Here is a 13,690-nt window from a genome sequence, read left to right as displayed (position 1 = left end):
ATCATTATCGTTTTTTAGTCTGATGCTCATTTCTGATATAGGATCTTAACCCAATGATTTAACATGAATGATTAGAAAACTAATGATAGCAACACAGGAGTGATCCATACATATGCTTTGTTATATACAATATATTATAAAATTTGCTAGGGTATTTCAGAAAACACACAGAGGGTATTTACAAACGGTTCCAGGATAAGGACACCGATGACGAGTTGCATAATGGAGGTGTGAGTTAGTTTTCAAAAAACTGAACTACGGTCTACACTCTGTAAGCCCTACATACAAACTACTGCAGGGAATATTGTCACATCCATGCCTTTTTTTTTTCTTTTCAATTAGTTTTGATTGAAATTTACGGGTCAAAATGATTCAAAGGAGTTACAAGAAAATGGCCAAGTGAATTGCCAAGAGGAATACTATATGTATTTAAAGAAAAGTCGGAGGGCCAGTTTGAAAGTGAAGCCCCAACAGCCTGTTGGCATTTTCCTTCTGAGGTAAAGTCTCAGCAGGACTTGGTAGTAAAATAACCAGGGGTTTTATTAAGAGAGTAGGGACCTAGTTGCAAGCGTTCGCAAGGAAACAAGGGCGCGCAAGTAAACTCTGCAAGCAGGAAAAGAGCTGCGCGCGAAATCTCGAAAAAATTTGGACCATTTCTCGATTTGTGCGTGTCATCCTTGCGCAGGGGCCATGCTAATCTTCTCTGTATCGTTCCAATTTTATCGGATGTCCCCGAAGGGACGAGTATAGGTGCGGCGGGCGGACTTATAAACCGGTCGAATCTCCCGTCGCTAGCCGATGTGGGACTAAATATCAACAGGTTTGTTCCTCCCGTCCGCTGTCCCAGCACCAGCCTCGCGTGCGCTGCATCCTCTCGCGGCCCAAACTGGTAAACAGCCCAGCCAAGCCCATGCCGCACCGCAACCCTGTCGCCGGTGAGACGGCTGGCGACGGTTCCCACGCCCGTGGGGACGAGGCTCCAGGAAGGCACCGTGTACCATCACTACGTCTTGGGGTCCAGCCATTCCACCAAGGAGCACAAGCTGTTCCGGTTCTCCTACTCGATCGCCATTCGGCTCCATCCCCGGGATCAAGATCGACCAGACACCAGAGCGTGTGCACCTTTAGGCTGCGGCGGCGGGTGGCGCCGGCGATTGTAAACCACCCCGTGCCCCCCTGCTGTGCACCTTGCCGCCGGTGCTCTCCCTTGTTGATGGCAGTCTGTACCTGGTGACCACGAACAAGCCCGGACCGGAATTCCACCCGGCCTGGGATCCGCGGGCGAACGCCTTCGAAATGAGCGGGCGGCTGTGCCTCGCCGTTAGGACTGCTCGCCGGAAGCTCCAGTTCTGGGTCATGTCACCGCCCCCGCCGAACCAGTGGGTCGAGGGCGACGACGAAGACGGCGAGCTGTGGTGGGGTCTGCGCTACAGCGTCCACGTCGATGAACCCTCCTTCTTGAACATGAACACGGGCGCATGGTTGGACGATGCATGGGGCACTGTGCTTCAGGCATATATGGGGACGTCTTGTTCAAGCACGGCACGAGAGGACGCTCGCCGGAGCCGTCTCCGGGCCCGGAGGCTGATTGTCCTCCATGTGACCTTCGACTTCAGCTGCCGCCAACGCCGTGGAACTACAAGCGGAACGAACGTTATCGGGGGTTATCGCCCCAGCCTGCTCTCGCATCTCACCGCTTGGCAGACAGGATGGTCTTCAACGAGATGTTTTTTTTATTAGTCTAATATGTTCTTTTCTTGTTAGGAAGAGAAGAGAAATATCAATTTAAGGTATATAATGAGCAGAAAGGAAAATGTCAATAACCAAATTGTCTCCATTTTACTAAAATACACAACAACAAAAAAACAGAAGTAGCAAAATACCTTTGAATCTAATCACAGTATTTATGGGAAAACAATTACTCTTGAATACAATATACTACTTTTTTTGCGAATTAATTACAATAAGTGTGTTGCATATTCAGACGTCTAGAAAATACTTGCCTCCATCATCCCAGTGTGGAGGGCTGTGACCATCAAGGGCTGGAGCGGTAGGAGCAACGTTGATGCCGCCATTAGTAATCTTGGATGTTCATCCCCAAGCGCTCTTGTTAGGCACTGTGTGAAGAAGATCAAACACTTCATATTAGAATCAACAGTCATAATACAATAATAAAAAAGGTAAGGTATAATCCATAAATCAGGCTAGCACAAGTGCTGAGCTAGCTAGATGCAACTCCAACGACTCCAATTAGTGAGTTAGCATAAAGTGCAGTATTCAAAGTCTTTCTGCAGAACTGGCACACGATCATAAGTTGAAAATGGCTATGCGGCCAAAGTGCAATAAGGAGGCAACCTTTGAAGAAGCAATCTAGTTATTCGTAGATGTACTTGCCTTGCTGTCTGCAGTCCAAGAACGGTGAAAGAAAGTGACGTGACGACATTAGCAACAATTTCAGCTACATTTTCATCACCTGGTTCAAGATAAAATTCAGTGTTTGTGCATATCAACTTTCATATAAGAGTTCATGTACCTCCCGCGTGCCCCGTCGCATGCGTGTCTCGTCTCCGGTGGCCTAGGGCCATGTGGGCACGGTGGAGCCCTTCCTGGCGGGAGGGCTCTGTTTTTAGACATCTTTTTGAGTTTTATTATGGTTTGTTTCCTCCTTAAGAAAGTGAGACAGTGACGGCTCTATGAAGATGGAATAAGGTTCTTTCTGTCTAGCCCCTGCCCCCATGATGTGTCTAGCATCGTCGGTGGACACATGGAGGTATGTTTTCGGTGGATCTGTTTGTCGTTCATTTACATTCGTTTGTCTTCAGGTTAGATCCTTCCGATCTAGCTACTCTTCATCGGCGGCGTTTGCTGTTCTGATGCGCTGATTCTATGTCTCTTAGCACGACGATTTCCCGATTGTCTACTACAACAAAGTTTGCCTGACTTTGACAATGGAGGGACGATAATGAGGGTGTGTCTTTGGCTCGCTTGAGTGTTTGTAGTCATCGCTAGGTGGTCTACGGATGTGAATGTGATTTTTATTATTTCTGATTTTCATTTTACTGCCACGATTGAAGAAGAATAGATTGAAAGAAAAATCACATAAAAAAGATCAACTTTCAAATAGAAGATACTAATTGGCCCACATAAGTAAATAGCTGATGCACTTTCAATATTACATGCCAGTTTATACGCTAATACGGTACATGCATGCCAAGAATCAAATCTGCACACCATCCAATGATGCTTGGGGATTCTTGTACTCGTAAAATTCTATGTAGATCATCAACCTACTGCTTTGGAACTTTGTGGAAGCCTATCGTAGAGATCCGTCAACGACATCATCATGGTCAACACTCAATCTGATCGAACAAAAGGAAGGTGCAGGCGAGTTGGATAGATCTGGAATCCCACGTACCCTCCCCTTGCATACAACTCGAGCAAGTCGAATCCGTTGGACGATGATGAACAATGAAAGTATGAGCTATTTTGTTGTTCCTTTCTTAGAAAAGATAAGATAAAGGATGGCTTCTGGTCCATTTTCTTACTTGACCATCCTTCCTGACTTGGCAAATAAAAGAGAACCCCATTTCGTCCGGAACTGGACTTGTTTGCTACCTTGCGAAATCATTATTTTTCTATTTCTATTAAAAATTCTGATGTCTTTGTCCGATAATAAACACTAGCTGGTTGGTGAAGCATAATCCTCACATGAAAGAACGCTATAAGCTTGGTGGGTTCTCCTCCGGGCAGAACGAAGGATGGCTTTTGATCCCAAATGGCATTCTTCTCCCTCTGCTTCTGTTACTCAAGAAATGAAAAAGTTAGTAGTTGAGGTATTCTAGTATTTTTTTGAGAGTAGTCCAAGCCTTTAAATATCTTGAGGGCTTTGTGTTGGATCTAATGGTTCAGCCTTTGTTCTCTGCAAGCCTTGTCTTTCTCTTTTTTGACCCAAAGATCGGCTATCCATATAAATAAATTAACCAAACCAACAATTTTGTATTTGTAAATGAAGTGAGTCAAAGTTAAAAACCTTGATGGGTCTTTTCTATATGGGTTATCCGGGACTGGAACCATGCTTGTTTGAGTAATAGCAAAGAGATTCTCCAAAACCATGCTAAGAATAGCTAGGAGTTCCAAAAGAACATGCCATTCGTTTGATGAAAAATAAAAAGAAATATCGAGAATTCGTGTGGATGAACCTGAAGCAGCTAGTTTCAAAGTAACACAAAGAAAAGGAACAACTGGAATGGGGGACAGAGTCGAAAAGAGGATTCGTCGCTTCTTTCTCCTTAGCTAAATTAGCAACTTATCGATTTGTTATAGCTTTTCAAATCCACTCTAACCAAACTATGTTAATTATGGAATACCACCTGCCCTTAGAAAATAAGATTGTCCTTGTACTTTCTCTTTCATTCCTGGTGCTGAAGAGGGAAAGAGAAGCTCGTCGTGGTGCCCTGCCACTTAACCAGTCTTTAGAGACGACACATACATAATGAGTGCAGAGAGATGAGGGCGACAGCCTAGGAGCATAGGTGCTCTTCTAGGGCCGCATCACTATCGCTAACTGTGATGGTGGCATGGGGGTGCACGGCCATCTAGGTTCATGGGGCTCCGACATGTCGTGGGAGGGCTAGGCAAGTTTGGGGAGGTTGGCCGTCACCGCCACCGTATTGTGTGGGCGAGGCATAACACACACACACACACACACACACACACATAGAGAGAGAGAGAGAGAGAGGACGGGAGAGGTTGAGAGCGTGTGAGGCGAGGGGAATCGAAGTAGATGAATATCGATGGGTGGTGTGGGTCACGAAGACATGGGGGACCAATACGCACGGATAGCCACGTCCACCAGTCAAAGCCAGCCCATCACAAACTTAGGAGATGAACCAAACAGTACCCACCTAAAACCTACGACCAAGGCCAAAGAAAAACCGGTGGTGAAGCAAAACCTATAATGAAACAGGTGTCGACCCTTATTATTGTATATATGCTCAACGATATCATACATTTACCATCTCTTATCATGCAAAATGTGTCTTGCACACGTTTAACTTTCATCGCATACGTTGTTATTTATATTTTTTGACAAAAGAATATTAATATCGTGAAGATATCAATTACATCCTACTTCTATAGCAATAAGATGTTCAAATATATCGAAGATACTCACAACCATTAAAGAAAATAAAAAAGAACGGAAGAAAGGAGAAAGAAAAAAGACCCCGCCACAGTGAACAGTCGCTAGCAGCAGCATCACTCTAACCACCACCAAATATAACACTCGAAATACAAAAGAGGTTTTCCAAAAGCAAGGCCTTCAAGAAGAAAACAATGCACATTCTTCGTTGTTGCCCGATCGAAGATGGGCTACGTTGTTATTTATACAACACGACAATTCCTCGAGCGTTGTTACGGGAATTGTTGGCAATATATTTAGATGATACTTGCTTATGTGGAAATTAACAATATGAACATGAAAATACAAATATATGCGATTTATTATACTTGATTAGTTTATTGTTGCAAAATAGTTTTGGAACATAAGTAAAATAATGTGAGTTTAAAATTAATTGGAGTTGTCCACGCAACTGTCTTCTTCATTGAGAAAAAAATAGACATGAGTAATAAGGATGACTCTTTCCAGCACGTTATTGCGGTAACTTTGTTAAAAATGTGTAAGTAATTTCTAAATCTAATGAAAAGAAAGTATAAGCTTGAAAAAAAATAAAATAAAGTGCCTAAAAATAGAATAAAAACTTTTGAATTACAATTTGAACAAAATTGTGAAGGATGACTAACATGAATATATGATGTGATAGCTTCACATGCATAGAATAATGCAAATATAATTTGTAAGTTAAATGCATGACTTGCTTATGTGGTAGATTTTGCATGGTTTAGTGAAAGAGAAGAATTAAATACATTGCTTAGTGGGAAATTGAGGTGGACACTTTACATATTAAGAGAACACAGATACCAACTTCTTAAGAATTTAAGATGTGTGCAAGTCCTTCATCAGACACAATTCAATTTTACAGTGTGCAGTAAGTGGGGCTTAATAACACTATTCGGCACTAGTGGTTGTTGTTATAAGCTGATGTCTTACGGTGTTTTTTTACTCCCTTTGTTCCTAAAAATACTATATGACTTTTTAGATATTTTAATATAAACTATATATAAAATAAAATAAATGAATATACACTTTAAAATAGATCCATATACTACCATATGTAGTTTATAATAATTTTTTTAAAAGATCTTATATTTAAAAACAAAGGGAGTAGATGATCCTTTACGAGGCTTACGGGAAGTGAGAAAATATTTTACCTTGTTATTTGTAATATAAGTTTGTGGCTTTATATATAAAAATTAAGGAAATACCACTCTTGTGATCTTGTCTTACGTAAGACGTGTGAGTAGTTATCTGTCCGTTTCAGCGGACTTTAGGCGCTGTTGCGCTTCCTAGCTGCAAAACTACCATGCCAGCGTGTTGCGTTGAGTGTTGACGGCCGGTTTTGCTCGCGGCCAGAGCCTGACATTTGTTGCCAGGTGAACCTCGTACGATCATCTACAGGAGCCTCTTCCGGACAATTTTTTTTTATTTATCTAAATGAACCTCGTACGACCGGGTAGACATCGATGGCGTACGAATGCGAAGTTTCCATAGATCTAAGTGATCTGACGACGTAGCTCGGCCTTAAAAAGAGCTACTGCCGCTTCTACTACCGGATCTCCACGGAAAAGTACCTTTAAATTGCTGATTTCCATTTCGTTTGAAGATTCCTAGGTGGATTTTATAAGCACAAGGCCAAAAGACCTAGTACACGTGACGTGACTGATGTACATGTTGGAGGATCTAACAAAAGTTTTGACTGAATCTTTAAATTACTTATCAATTTGCAGTAGTGGAAGCCGCTCAGTTAAGGCTTGCGACAGCCTGCTACAAGGACGTCATGGAGCTGTTGATTAAGCGTATTCGGGCTACGGCGTTATCCTTTAATCAGAGTTATGAAGCTCCTTTGGCATAATATGGCATGTTGTTGGCCTGCATGCCTTGATTTCTGTATTCCTATTTCCTTCTGCGTGTGCAGTTTTGGACTATGTATGTGTTGTCCTATGGCTTTATGTATAAGAGAAGTCATGCATATGAGTTCGAAAAAACGTACATTAAGCTCACTCACACACTCACTAGAGACTAGGGAGGAGTAGTTTATTATAGAGCTATCTTTGTGACAAGGTGCCGGCCGGCCTGTGATACAGCATGGGGATATTTCCATCGGACGAACTGAAAATAACAGGCCGGCAGTCTCGAGCAGCGTATCACAGGCCGGCACTTGCGATCGAGCTGTGTAGCTTGTGTCTTTCACATAAGCGGATGCACTCACAGACTCACTAGTCTCTAGTATATAAAGCAAGCTTATAGTGACAAAGGTGGGTGAAACAATGGCCTTGCAGTTCCAGCTCAAGAAGCTCACAATGGCCTTCCAGTTCCAGCTCAAGCAGCTCGTCCCATGTCTGTGCATCCTCCTCCTCCTCCTATCGACAGTCCCCTTCTCTCACGCCAAGGCCAAGGAGATGTGCCACTCCGACCAGGAGCGGGGGAGGAACTACACCATGGACGACCCCGACCTCGTATTCCTGGTCGACAAGGACTCCGGGTTCGCAAAGATGGACCTCTACAACCTATCAAACGCCGCCATGAACAACACAGTGTTGTCCACCATGGATCGCTTGATACAACTCTCTCAAAGGCGTCCCGACGGGTTGGGGGTCGACGAGGCGTCCTTCAGTGTAGCCATCGTGGTGCGGAACCAGACGTTACCGGCTGTAAGCAATCACCTCGCCTTCCTTATCCTCCCCGCAGAGGCCCTTGATTTTCTTCAGGTAAACGACTCCTTGCCCTTGGCAAAGGAACTGGTGATCGATACCAGTTTCTACTATCAAGACAACCGAACCAGCTTTGCCAACACTACATACCGTAGCGGCTCTGTCTCCGGAATCAACATGTACGTGGACATGACCATCGGAATGCTGGCTAGCCCCACACAGACGGGGTATCTTGGTGAACGCGTGCTGGTTGTCAATATCCTTACCAGCATAGTCGGCTCCAACTATTCGGTGTGGATCGACTACGACGGTGCAGGGCTGCTGTCTGTGTACGCAGACGGTGAGGGCAGACCCAAACCTACCAACTCCATAGGCCAGGCGCCATTCAGCACCGGCAGAGTCGTCTCCCCGACGTCCATGTTTGCCTATTTTGGCTTCCTCTCAGTGGTGGAGCCGCGGCTCCGTAGCAGAGGCATCCATTTCACTGCAACGGTGGACAGCTTCCCTTGCTACCCTGTCAATAGAGGCTTCCTGTCGAGGAAGGTGACTATATTATCATCGGTCCTCGGGTCAATAGCCGCCACCGCCGTGGTGGCCGCCACCATGGCGTGCTACTTCAACTCGAGGTACCGGAGGTGGCACAAGGACCTGGACCAGCTAGCCAGGTCCATGGAGCACCTCCCTGGAGTACCAACCAAGATCGACTTCACCGACATTAGAAAAGCCACCAACAACTTCCACGACAGCATGAAGCTCGGTAGAGGCGGGTTCGGCACCGTTTATAGGTGTACGCTCCCCGCCGCTGCTTCCAAGTTGGAGCTGCCGATGGACGTGGCCATCAAGAGGTTCACGCGTGACTTGCAGAATCGCCGATACGACGACTTCCTCACCGAGGTCAGCATCATCAACCGGTTGCGCCACAAGAACATCGTCCCCCTCATCGGTGAGCATCGTCAATTTTTTTTAATACTACATAAGTTGTGCCGTGAATTTCATTTCTCATAGTGTTGAGTTTTTCTTTTCGAGAGTGGTCTTTCTTTTATAAGTACCATCGGTCAAGAATCTGGCATATTGAGATATGTACCACGCAATGTAGCAATGGAATTCATTAGTGCTTCATTAAGTGTGAAAGTATTGACATATTTCAAAAGATCATGGGCCTAGTCTAGCTGTGTTCGGCCTACCCTGATTCCACCTACCAAAAGGAGAGTGTATATACCTAGAGTGTATATCCGGTCTCATAAAAAACAGCGGTGATCAAGAATTTGATTGAACTTTCCATGAAGGGACAGCTAAACATGCATCGGATAATCACACCGTGAGAGATAATTGGTTTCATCTAGTGGTTCGTAAGCTAGATAATTTTAAGAAAATTACGAAGAAATATGATGATTATGGGTTGCCTTTTTTCCCCTTCTACATTCACCTCAGGCTACATATTATCAAGTCAAAGCCTACATTAATTATGAAAATGTAAATTAATTTTACTGCATTATTGTCTATATGTTCTATATTCAATTGGGCATACTTATGGTGAGCCGTCGATTCCAAAAGCTTAAAATGTAGCTGGCATAGAAAGTGGGGCCACTTTGTTTATATGATTCTAGCCATGCATTCATAGAACTGCAAAGAAGTCTAATTTTCATAACTGTGCACCTAAACATTTTCAGGGTGGTCTTACGACAAAGGAGTGCCGCTGCTTGTGTTTAGTTCATGAATAATGGCAGCTTAGACCAACATCTTTTCCATAGAGGCGACAGCGGCACGAAGCAACGAAACATTGATGACTCTATTCGGAGATGGGCAACCCGCTACGAGATCGTCAAGGGAATAGCTACCGGCCTGCACTATGTCCACCACGAGTATGAGCCCATGGTGCTGCACCGCGACATCAAGGCAAGCAACATCATGTTGGACTCGAGGTTCCAGGCTCACCTCGGCGACTTTGGCCTGGCTTGCACCGTTGCCATTGACAGGAATTCCGTCACCGGCGTGGGTGGCACCTGGGGATACATCGCGCCAGAGTATCCGGTTTGCCGCAAGGCGACGCGGCAGACAGACATCTATGCTCTTGGGGTGCTCATTCTCGAGGTTGTCACGGGGCTACGGGCGTTGGCTGATCATGAGGTGGTGGATGATGATGACATGCATATCACTGATAGAGTGTGGCGGCTTCACCGAGAGGGGAGGCTATTGGATTGCATGGATGCCATGTTGATCGATAGTTTTGCTCCGGAGAATGAGGATCAGCTGGACATTGTTGGCGATGCGGAACGCTTGTTGCTTCTGGGATTGGCCTGCAGCAACCCAAACCCGTCAGACCGGCCAACCATGCCCGATGTGGTGCGGGTCATCGCCAAGTCAGCACCGCCACCACAGGTGTCACCTCTGAAGCCAAGATTCGTGTGGCCACCGCAGGAAGAGGGTCGTTCACTGGCCTCCAATGATTATAGCGTAGATACATTAGTGATAAGTAATCTGGACAAGAGTATGGCAAGCCTTACGAGAGGACATGCCTCATTTCAGCTCCAACACTTTGTCGCCCTCACGACAAGCAGTGACTCTCATCTTTGATGAAATGCCAAGCAGAATATGGTATAAGTGAAAATTTACCTGTTGTACTATAAAATGTCGATATGCTTTTGCTAAATTTAAGATGCCTGCGAATTTGTTATGTCTAAGTCGATGCCATGATTCATTATATATTGTCACATTGCGAGTGGACATTCACTTTCACATTGAGATTTGCATATGGATGGAAATATATGTCAGATCATTGACTAGTCCCAAACTATAAGCAATATATTCATTCGTGGAACAGGAAGAAAAAACCATAAATACATGGAAATGCAAACATATTACTACTTAGTAGCGGCATGCAATTCAACACATGGAATAATATCCTCCCTTCGAATGTATGTTCATATCAGAAGCCGGTAGCCATGCCAGGCTGATGTACGAGGGTGGATGGAGTGTATAACGTGAAGAAGTTTACACGGTTGCATTGACCAAAAGCCATAAAATAAACAGCTATATGCATGTGTGGTTCAGATCTCAGAATGCTCTCAACCACCACACACGCTCTTTTAAGAGGAAAAAGGAGATGAGACTAATTGTGCAGCGGTCGGCTAATTCAGCTGTCAAATCTATTTATTTATTTTTGGAAAGGGAGGAAAGCCACCAGCCTCTGCATCAATCGATGCATGCAGCCATTCAGCTGTCAAATCTATACTATAGTAGTAAATGACTAGTTTGTTTTAGAGCTCAAAAGGATCCAAGGATTTAGTACAATTTAATTAACTATTTTCTCTGTATCTAAATACTTGTAATTGAAAAGAATTAGTCTAGTTCTTTCCAACTACCAATATTTAGGAACAGAGGGAGTAGCAAACAAGCTACATGAACAAATTTATTTTTCAGCAGAAGATAAAACTGTGCACAAACAAACAGTTTGATTTATTTTGTCCCCTCTTCTCATGTTTATCATATTTTGTTGGACACCAAGCGCTTAATTTATCTCGGTTTCCGGTCCATTCTCGTAGTATGGTGAGACGAAATTTTGTGTATAAGCTTCATCATTTTTGAGAAACATGCTTCACACACATATGGCTTCATGAGACGATTTCTTACAGGGCACCGGGGCAACTTCGATATACTTTTAGAGAGTTGCTCTCTTGATCTATAAAATTACCATTTCATCGTGTAGTTGTTTTTAACGGCTTTCCTCGCCAGTGCCGGCCGCAGCCGTACGATCGCGTCAAATATCATTGTCTAAAGGAACTTTTAGTTTTGCCTCTTGACCAGAGCGTAGCCATATGAAGTTTCGGTCCAACGACTAACAGATGCCCAACTTAAACTGTGCCTTTAAAAAGACCGTCAGATCAACCAGTTCCTCATGTGCAATACAAGAAGCTTAAAGGTGAGTGAGTACATCCGTACAGATAAGGTACTCCTTGAGTACAATAAGGATAGAGACTTGTATACTGGATAATTGACTGGACGATGGTGCCGGCCGTTTTTTCTTTTACATACGCAGCAGCTACTCAGCCGGCCAGCCAATTACACACATCAAACATGACAAAGGAAAATTGATGGAGGGTAGAACCATGACTTGATTCGGCTCTGGTCCCCCTGTTGCGGTTGAGTTAGCTTCTCCTGATTGAAGTATCTTGATGGTTGAGTAATACAAATATTTCATTCGACAAAAATAAACATGACAAAAAATTACACATACCAAAGCACATGCGCTAGTGCTCCTATGAAAGAGATCAAGGTAGAGGAGGAAGAACAAAATATTTTTGCTCCACACTCCTTTCTTTTTTCATGCAACTGGTGCTGGTGGAGGCCATTGCATCCGAATTCGAACATACTTTTATTCGTACTTACTATAAACTTCAGAAAGCTTGTCACGAACATCAGTGAAATAAGATGAATAATCTACAGTCGTAGCGGCAGGTAATTACTCTCCCCAATGGTGCAACACGCCTATGATTGTTGAAATTGCCTTGAATTGATCGTTTTCGTCAAAACACAAAACAATCTGTTCTGAATCACCAAATTCTGAAAGCTTCATAACCGAGACGGCAAAACACTTGTCGTGCCCAACCATTGCTCCATCTGAATGTTTTACATGCCAGCCAACTCAATGAAATTTGTAGGATTTCAACCTCGGAAGTACAACCTACTACTACTTGTTGAAATTAGTAGTGGACCTTAGGCCCATAAGAGAATTTCAGAAAATCTTCAAGGGCCATGTAGGTGGTGGTGGAAAGTTTAGTCCCACCCCGTTAGTGGAGAAGAAGTTGGACCCTTTTATAATGGTCTCTCTTCCACATGCTATTGGAGAGTGAGAAGAGAAGATGCCGAGCTCATACCTACGCGTTTTTTTGCCGGTCAGGATCGGAGAATACGTAACGGATGCGCCACGATCTGAGACGTCGGATCGTGGGCTGTTACTGACTCGGACGTGGGTTCAGCCCACGTCTCTCCACCCGGCCACCTATTTAAGCAGGGCTAACGCCAACCCAAGCCGACACGAGAATCAGATCACATCTGCCTCACACGCTCGTTCTCTTGCTGCTGCTATCGCCGGCGATTCCATCCCGTCCGCTGCGTACACGGTCGACGGTAGAGCAGGCCTCCGAAACCCCGCCTCTCCGGTTCCTGTACGGGGAAGATGGGCGATTAGGTTTTCGGGGAGCGATCACGCGACTGCTCGCCTTCGTTCGTCTACTTCCTCTACGCCCGTGTCGTCTCCGTCATCACCATGTCCACCGACGCCGACCATGTTGCCGCCGAGAAGGCTGAGGCCGACAAGACAATTCCTCGCGCGTTGTTACGGGAATTGTAGGCAATATATTTAGATGATACTTGCTTATGTGGAAATTAACAATATGAACATGAAAATAAAAATATATGAGATTTATTATACTTGATTAGTTTATTGTTGCAAAATAGTTTTGGAACATAAGTAAAATAATGTGAGTTTAAAATTAATTGGAGTTGTCCACGCAACTGTCTTCTTCATTGAGAAAAAAATAGACATGAGTAGTGAGGATGACTCTTTCCAGCACGTTGTTGCGGTAAATTTGTTAAAAATGTGTAAGTAATTTCTAAATCTAATGAAAAGAAAGTATAAGCTTGAAAAACAATAAAAGAAAGTGCCTAAAAATAGAATAAACACTTTTAAATTACAATTTGAATAAAAATGTGAAGGATGACTAACATGAATATATGATGTGATAGCTTCACATGCATAGAATAATGCAAATATAATTTGCAAGTTAAATGCATGACTTGCTTATGTGGTAGATTTTGCATGGTATAGTGAAAGAAAAGACTTAAATACATTGCTTAGTGG

The 13,690-nt window shown here is 43.9% G+C and overlaps 1 non-coding gene and 1 pseudogene across 1 annotated transcript; one reads left to right on the top strand and one right to left on the bottom strand.

The window, feature by feature from the left end:
* Window positions 1-639: 639 nt before the first annotated feature.
* Window positions 640-742, bottom strand: LOC123400475. Its single transcript, XR_006610738.1, has one exon. It is a non-coding gene; the product is annotated as a U6 spliceosomal RNA (small nuclear RNA).
* Window positions 743-7,446: 6,704 nt separating this feature from the next.
* Window positions 7,447-10,404, top strand: LOC123397340 (annotated as a pseudogene).
* The last annotated feature ends 3,286 nt before the right edge of the window (window positions 10,405-13,690 follow it).

This window comes from Hordeum vulgare, chromosome 5H (genome assembly GCF_904849725.1).
Source record: "Hordeum vulgare subsp. vulgare chromosome 5H, MorexV3_pseudomolecules_assembly, whole genome shotgun sequence".
NCBI classification, from domain to species: Eukaryota; Viridiplantae; Streptophyta; class Magnoliopsida; order Poales; family Poaceae; genus Hordeum; species Hordeum vulgare.
Note: the sequence above shows the minus strand (reverse complement) of the source record. Positions and strands in the feature narration are given on the sequence as shown.